The following is a 9,230-nucleotide window of genomic DNA, read 5'->3' as shown; positions in this document are numbered from 1 at the left end:
AGCTACATTTAGTGGTATATATGCATATCCTCTGCAAAATTCTTCGCGAATAGCTTTAGTAGTAATGACATAATAAATAGAAATCACAAACCTGATGTTGCGGTTATTCAAGAACAGAATTGTTTATGACGTCATATCTCCTGAACTATATATCGTAAGTAGTTTTTGCTACCATAGCAAATGATTCATTACCTTAGAGAAGATTTGTACCAAATTTGATTGAAATCGGTGTACTAGTTTAGGAGCAGATGTGGAATATCGTCACATGATGCGGCCGTTTTTGACGAATTACATTGTTCATGACGTCATATCTCCTGACGTATGTGTCGTATGTGGTTCTTACCCCTACAGTGATAGTTTTCCGATAATAGGAATATGTGTACCACGTTTCGTTGAAATCGGTCCAGTAGGAGGAGATGTGGAACATACATACATACACATACAGTCATTTTTATAATATGTATATATTTGTGATTGGGTTTCCATAGCACCACATTGCAGACGAGTCCTGTTTCTTTTTCTTCGTTTTATAAATCTTTTGGTGTTTTCCGACTAATTCTTTTTCAATGGAGTGGATTTGTCACTTGTGTGAATTGCATTTTCTGTCCAGTTAGCAATACAATAAATAAATAAGGGGCTTTGTTAGAATTGTTTGCAATAAATGCATGTAACGCTTATAAGCGACAGACAGCAGGCAGCATTTATCACATGATCGGCATGCAGCTAAAGTGTACTTGTATTTCTATATCTAGCACCTCTTCCGCAGACGTTATATTCGTTGCCAATATTACGTTCGTGCACAACATGAATTTGTCGCAAAACTAGACATTAGTCTTGCGATCAAAATTTAGGCGTGTTCATAATTTGTATTCAGCCAGGTATGGATTACGAAATATAAATTCCAGCAGTATCTTATTATAACTTGAAACTGCTGACTTCCCTTGCAGAACAAAGTTTTATTCATCCATAAGAATTATGAAAAGATACAGTGGCGAGCTAAGTCGGTAACTATGTAAAGTTATTTCCTCGAAATAAAAATCATAGAAGGCCGTGCGGCTGCAAAGAGAAGTGATTGCAGCGCTCCTGGCAGCTAGCCCCGAACTGTTTTGACTGAGTGGAACGCTGCGCCTCTGGTAGCCAGCGTACGAACTCCAAACGAATCAGCTGGCGGCATCTAGTTTATTCGCCACAAACTTACAGGTTTCGCAGGGCTATGATTTCAGCTCTCAGCGCACGTGCGCTTACAAGCGTCCGCCTCGCGCGTTAGCGGCTCGCACTGGCGACCGCAGCGAACGTGTTAATTACGAACAGGGTACATCGAGAGGACATGAATATGAAGTAATGCCTGTTATGTACAAAGCTGTTGTTAATACGCACCAGCCATTGTAACTTAATATTAAAACGTATGTAGCATTGAAAACGTGTGCTTATATAGCCAAATTATCCATAAGTATCTCCATCTCCTCCTTACTTTAATGTTAATAATTTTGTATCAGTTTATCTCCAGAACCTACGATCATGCTGATGGACCCAACACAGCATTGAGGCAGGGAGGAACACTACCATTCTCCTTTCATTTCTGAATCATTTTTGTTATTGTGTAGTATTGCTTTTCTTTTAAAGTCAGTAAATCTTTTGGTCTATTAGTGTCGATCCAGGTATGGCTGCGTCGCGGTCATGTAAACGAGCGGAAATGGTAATGTTGCTTTGATAACACTACATCCTCTAACTGAGGAGGTATGAAGAATGGTGTCCCACAGAGTTCACGTTTGTTCCTCATATTTTTCTTAATATATGTTCATGACCTGGCACTCCACATTCATGAAGATGCAAAGCTAGTTCTTTTTCTGATGATGCAGTAATCACACCAAAGGAATATGAATTAGCTGAGGAAACTGTGAATTATGTCTTTCAGGAAATTAAGTGGTTGTCTGCAGATGGTTTTGAGAAAACACAGTGTACACTGTTCTGTGCAGTAAATGGCAGAATACCATTGATAAGTATAGATTTTGAACAGGAATCTGTTGCTAAGCAGAATATTTGAAATTTCTGGGTGTGTGTGCATTGATAAAAAATTAATTTGAAGACGCACATCATGAGCTTATGAAACACGTCAGTTCAGCATCTTACGCAATTAGGGTTATTGCAAATTTTGGTGCCAAAAAAATCAATAAATTAACTTAAAATGCATATTTCCATTCACTGCTTTAATATAGCTTGAAGTTTTAGGGTCACATCATTTAGAGAAAAGTATTCATTGCACAAAAGCCTGTAATCAGAATAATAGTCGGGAAGCACTGAAGATCACCTTGCAGACACTTATTTAAGGGACTAGGGAGGTTTGCAGTACCTTCACAATACAAGAATCACAGTTCAAAGATAATAGCAAAGAGCAGTGACTAAATCTGACTTTGGCACAGAAAGAGATGAAATGCGCAGCCAGAAAAATCTTTGTTCGTCTACCAGGTAGAATTAACAGTCAGACAGATAGCCAACCAGCTTCTAAAAACAAATCAATAGTATTTATGAATGAGGACATCGTCTACTCAGTAGATAAATGTTTAAATACGAAATAGTAATTTAAAAAAAATATATATATATTGTGTAAAGAAATCTAATGTTAAACTTACAAGTTCCACATTGCAAAGTGACATATTCGGGATCTGTGGAACATGTATTAATGTAGTGTAATATCATCAAACCAGGCAAGGACTGTACATAACTCTATAGTTATCGTAATTTGTATCTTACCAGCTGTAAACAAAATCATGTTGAAAGTTTGGTCAGCATGTGGTTTACCTGTGTCAAAGAATCCAAGAAAATACTGATTGACTTTCTGCCTCGGTTCAAAAGGTATCACTCTATTATGTACACTATGATTGCCAGAATGCACTGACCACCTGTGTGTCAATGTTACATTTGAGCAGTGAGTGATCAATTAAGTTTGTAATGGTCTTATTAGTTGTGTTCAGAGGACCCTCGAGTAGATAGTCAGCACTTGCCATCTGTAGATCATGAAAGTTTCAGTCTTCTGAGCAGTATCTAAAAGGGATTCACTAGACCTCTATGCTGTGTAACTTGTCCTATTTGGCAGCAGGTGTATAAGAAATGCACCTACATGGGTACCAGACAGGCATATACTTTTTGACGACAGAGTACAGAAATCAGTAGGACATGATATTACACATTAACCTGCCGATTTGGAAATTTGGATGAAAAGCCATTTCATTGTTTTATTCTTAAACTACAATTTTTAATTCATTGAAACAATTTGTAACATACTGAGCAGTTAATACTACTAACCGATAAAGTGATTATCTGCAAACATTTTGATCAATCACAAAGTAAATATATTTAATCAGACATTTAGAGTAAATGGTTCTAAAGTGTGTGTACATGGATGATATACACTCTCCAGTAGACAAACCTCATCAAAAGTGGAAAGCTTCAATCAGTGGTCCCTTAAATTTTCTCTTGACCACAAATTGTTTTCATGAAAGAATGAGAGAGTGAAGGAGTGATACTGTGTGTTAAGGATGGTGAACATTAACAGTGATTTCAACTTCCTATGCATTATGGCAAAGGAAGTAATAACCTCACTTTCAAGTTGGGCAGAAAGCCACACAAACATATGTAATTGAATTACTTAGTCAAAACACAGGTAGCAGTGAGGGATATGTAGCCCAGTACCCAGTCTGTCACTTAGCAAACATACAAGGTGATAATTATTGAAGTATGTGAAAAAATCGTAAATTAGTTACAAACTACAGCGGTCACACACTTTATTCGACATGTAAACTTCACCACAGATATTGGGATTTAGGTTATGACATGTTCGATATGCCTGCCATCATTGGCGATGATGTAGCTCAGCCAAATAGCAAAATTCTGCTATACCCACTGAAGTGTCAGAACATCATTGTCGTCGATGACCACCTGAATGTCGCTTTTCAACTCAGCAGTGGTTTGGGATTACTGTTGTACACCTTGTCTTTAATATAGCCACACAAAAGGACTGAGAGGGATTTTTCAGAATTGTAGGAATTTTTAATTTTGTTTTTCAGTTAAATTTTTGTAATTTTGATTGCTAGGAACTGATACACTAATTAAAAAAAAGTAGTTTAGCTCGCCACTGCAGAATAATACTGCAGCAATAAAACGCAAAAGAGGAAATATCACCGAAATAAATCTTTGATTGCAAAGAAAATGTGCCATTCACATAAACAGAATAAGTGCACACACAGGCATCTGCCGACAGTGCTGTTAAAGATTCTACAATATTTTCTAACAATGAACTTCTTTCAATATATCTCATTCCTGGGCACATTTTGATGAGTGAAGTCACAACTGGTTACATTTCTAACAGGACGTGGTGAAATATCTCGAATGTTGGTTTCAGAAGCATTACTTTCAAAGTAAATTTCCTTTTATGCAAGATGATCATGCATGTCAGAATGTGTGATGATTTTCTTAAATCATGGAGCATTATATTCACATTCAAGACTTAACGCTGACCACCAGCAAATGTGAAAAAATTTTGGGCCCAGAGGACAAGCCATTTATGCCTTATATTTTAAATTTTGGTGGCACACTTGCATTTGCTATATGTTGAAAAGGTAATACAAAAAATTACGAAGTTTCGAGTTTAGTCTTTCATAATTATTATACTTTCCTCATTGATGACAGATTATGCAATAATGCTGGCAAAAAATATAGTTGCCTTTCAAAAACAAGAGCGAAGTTCTTGAGTGATTTCACATGTAACTGGCTTTACTATGGAAGAAGTCGAAGTGCTCTACAGAACACATATCCAACCACGTAACCCACGAAGTGTCTGGTGCACATCAGTGAAATTTATAATCGTACTTGTCAGAAATATAAAGCTGCTAAAATTGAAACTGGTGCCCTCAGAAAAACAGCAAAAACTGTTAGAAAGTCAATATTATATATGAAAACTTAACTTTCCTTGTAGTTGTACTGATGTATAGTAATTTAAACAATTAACTGCTTCCGCTTGTGTGTTTGCACAGCTTAACGTTCATTTTGTTATTGGCTGACATCACATTTCCTATGCGCTGAATATCTGCTGTCATCGGCTGGCGAGATCATGTGACACAAGCTATTCTTGGCCCACAAAAGCACGTCACAATCTTTTAGTGCTTTAGAAGCTACTGTGATGTAATTGTTGGAATTCGTGTTCATACTTTCGTCATACGAAAATATGTAGTGGACATGTTGACACACATCAAAGATCTTTCATAAATGCTTTGATTTTTGCTAGGTTCAGATTCCTAAACTGCCAGAAACTTCTATACATTCTTATAAACCCATAACCATTCAAGGGATTGATGAGGTTTACAGCTCCTAGGGTAACGATATCTTTCAAGATGGAAAAATGTACTTCCACCCACTAAAACGTTTTTCATCCTGGAAAGCACGTTTCTAACTGGGAAATCTGAGAATTTTTCTTTTCTGGACATACACCCAGTTAAAAAGGTTTAAGGTTTCCATATGAAATGAAATGCCTATTGAGAAGAGACACCTTGCATGGGTGGTACAGTTGTTTTATCAGAACAGCAGCACTGCATTGCAAGAATATCATTGATATAAATGGCTGAGAAGAGCTCCATGTCAATAAATATGGTGAAGAATACAATCAAGAAATTTGAAGAAATAGGTGAATTTAGTGGTGCAGCAGATTCCCATAGCGCTCATTCAAGTTACTTTTAGCTGACCATGCAGCAGATACCTCAAATTCTGCATTAAGTGTTAGAGTTGTCACAGGATCTCTCTCTCTCTCTGTCTCTCTCTCTCTCTCTCTCTCTCTCTCTCTCTCTCTCTCTCTCTGTCTCTCTCTCACTCACACTCACACTCTCACACACTGCCTCTTACTGTGCCTCCCCCAGTCAACAGTTCAAAAGATTTTGTGGCACATTTCACACTAATATCTCTATAAGGCTCAGAATTTGCTGCTAAAGAAGCCCCAAGGTAGGCCACAATGCTGTGACTTTGTCTTTATTTTTGGCATGCCTGGAAAAGAGTAATTTTTGGCTGGGGAATATTCTTTGGAAGTACAAGGCATATTTTACTCTGCATGGGGCCATGAATGCACAGAACTGTCACATATGGGGTTGTCCTCCCAAATCTTGGGCAGGAACATCCACTGCATTCAGCTTATGTGACAGTGTGGTGTGATTTCACAAGCCCCTTCATTCTGAGTCGCTGTTCCTTGTAGGTGACAGGTCAAGCACCTCTTAGGTGTACAGAGACATCTGAACTTTATAAGGACCTTGTTATGTAACGTGATTCAAGCATTTCAAGACCACAAGTGTCTGCACCATTATTTTGATGTGAGATGGGGTGGCATGATATGGCAGTTGTCGAGTGAACTATTGGTTTCATGAAATCTTTGGTATCACCCGCATTATATCTAGGCAGTTTAAAGATATGTGGCCTTAGAGATCCCCCGACCTAAGTTCATGCGACATGTGCATGGTGGGATATTTGAAAGATTTATTGGGGATGTATCCAGATATTCCTGATCAGAAAGATATCATATGATGACACTCAATCTGATTACACTGAATATGCTGTAGGCAACTGTTAACCATGTCATGTCATGGATACAACATGTTGCAGAGTCAGTGGACCATTTTGAACATGTAACTTCTGATCATATCCTAATAAATGTACCAGAACCACCATTATCATCGCTCTGATCGTTTCTCCTCTTTTCTCACATTACAATGTTACAGCATCCTACTAAGTATAGAGCGCACACTGCAGCACCCAAACATCAGACAATTTCCCCCTCAATAAATTCATAATAAAGTTGCTATGACGTCTTGCAGAGATACCACAATCATTCTATGATTGCTACTCAGCAGAGGTTTTTATCAACAGCATGTGTGTATTGTTGTTATTACAGTGTAATAGTTATCATGTCTTCTGTTAGTGTCTTTTACAATATGCAGTGTGTGCCACATCTCTCTAATCATTAAAACCTGCCTGAATGGACTTGTTATTCTCCATGAGTTCTGTCTGCAGATCATGGTCTAGTAGCTAGCAATGCTGCTTCTGGATCATGGGGTCCCGGGTTCGATTCGTGGCCAGGTTGGGGACTTTCTCTGCCTGGTGACTGGGTGTTTGTGTTGTCAGCATCATCATCATCAACATTATCATCATCATCATCATCATCATTCGTGACATTGGCTACAATGGACTGTGTAAAAAAAAATAGACTGTAAACTTGGTGATACAAATTCACAACAGGGCCTTGGTGGTGGCAGTGGTGGTGGTGGTGGTGGTGGTGGTGGTAGTGGTGGTGATAACAGAGGACATAGTCATATCGCCATGATTACTTCTTCTGTGGGAGGGGAAACGCTTTCAAATGGAGAAATGCACAACCCAAGCAATGTTTGTGCTAGACAATATAACACTGCTTTGCAGATTCCTGCCCTGATACTCAGTGGTAATGTGATGGGTAGAAATCGAGACACTGAACAACAAATCAGGTGTACTTTTCCCTTGAGGAATTTTAGATGGGTTTCAACAGTGTTGGAACAATCTTGATAATACAAAAATGTTGAAAGAACATACCTTCTTTGCATGATGTTGATGTTTCTGAGATAAAAGCTTTTTATAGGCTTGCTTGTATTAACAGCAGTCTCCAACCCTGACATCAAATGCATTGACAATATTTCCTTAGTAGATGGAAGCAGATGTTATATTTTCATGGCAATGTATCAAACGACCCACAAGGGTAGCGAAGAGCACTAATATGCTGCTTCCTGGATTCGGGTAGGTACAGCGACCCTGGATCAAATCCGCACAGCGGATTAACGATGAGGGGCCGGTGTGCCAGCCAGCCTGGAAGGGGTTTTTAGGAGGTTTTCCTCATCGTAATAGGTGAATACCGGGCTGGTCCCCACGTTTCACCTCGGTTACACAGCTCGCAAACATTTGCAGACATTCGCACTTTCCCATGAATTACACTAGACGCAGACAGTTGGGGTGTATAAAATCCGGCGGGGGGGGGGGGGGGCGTCTTTGGGAGTTGTGACCCCATCACAATACTAGCCTATATATGCATTGTCACATCACAACGAGCCTCAGCCGAAAGACCGAGTAAAGGTGGTGAAGTCCCATTAATCCCCCGACCCAACAAGTTGTTGGATAGAGAGTACCGGTAATATATATATATATATATATATATATATATATATATATATATATATATAATGTAAGAAACTGTTTTTGTTCATGACGACAGCTCTTTGGTTTGAGAATCGAGAGAACAACGGAAGGAATAAAGTAGAGGTAACAGCTTTAGTGCCAAAATTTCTAACCATCAGTGGTGTGAGCCATCAGCACTGTTACTGTCCAGGCTGTAGTATGTGTGTTGATAAAATACATGTGCACTTCCATTATCACTGCATGAACAGTTTATGAATGTGCCTGCCACAAAAAGTGTTGTGCAGTAAATATTAAAGATATGACACAAGTACCCAGTACCTACACAATGGTTACATGGAGGTCTCTAAAACAATTGATAATTAACATCAAACTTTACTTATTGTTGAAGTTTTCAGCAAATTCTCTTTCTTATCCTGGTTTGTTTATGGTTCACTGGCATAGCATAAAATTTTAATTGTAAGTTTTATATCTAGTACTTTGAGAAAAAGAAAGCTATTTGTCTGAAACCTTACTTGCATATTTTTGATTTCTTTCTTAATTATTAACGTTCAGTTACTTTACTTCCATATGTATGAAAAAGCATGTTGTACCTAATTGAGTTTAAAAAAAGCTACAATATCTAATGATACAGTTGTCAACTTCTAGAATCTGATACCAGTTACTTTAAAAAAATCGTGTGATCCTAATTAAGAGTTTAAAAACACTCGAAATTTACCAGATACCATGCCACGCAAAACTATATCCCCAACAAAATGAAAAAAAGTCAAAAGTCGCAGAGCAAAAGATAACACTGGGTATGCATGCCGTCAGTAGTTGATACTATTTCATGTCAAACATGATGCACATACTGGGGAACTGAAAAGCATCACAGTTCTGTTCTGTGGGAAAGGGTTTAACTGCAGGTGGAATAATGGGACCCAGATAATACAGGGGTAGCTCTTGCATCAACTGTTACCACTGCCACACAATATGTGGTGTCAGCTAGCAGTGTCTAATGGGTGATGAAGTGGCCATTTATATGTGTGCCCTTTAGT

This window comes from Schistocerca piceifrons, chromosome 11 (assembly GCF_021461385.2).
Source record: "Schistocerca piceifrons isolate TAMUIC-IGC-003096 chromosome 11, iqSchPice1.1, whole genome shotgun sequence".
Lineage (NCBI taxonomy): Eukaryota > Metazoa > Arthropoda > Insecta > Orthoptera > Acrididae > Schistocerca > Schistocerca piceifrons.
The sequence above is the reverse complement of the archived record's forward strand: the minus strand, read 5'-3'. Positions refer to the sequence as shown.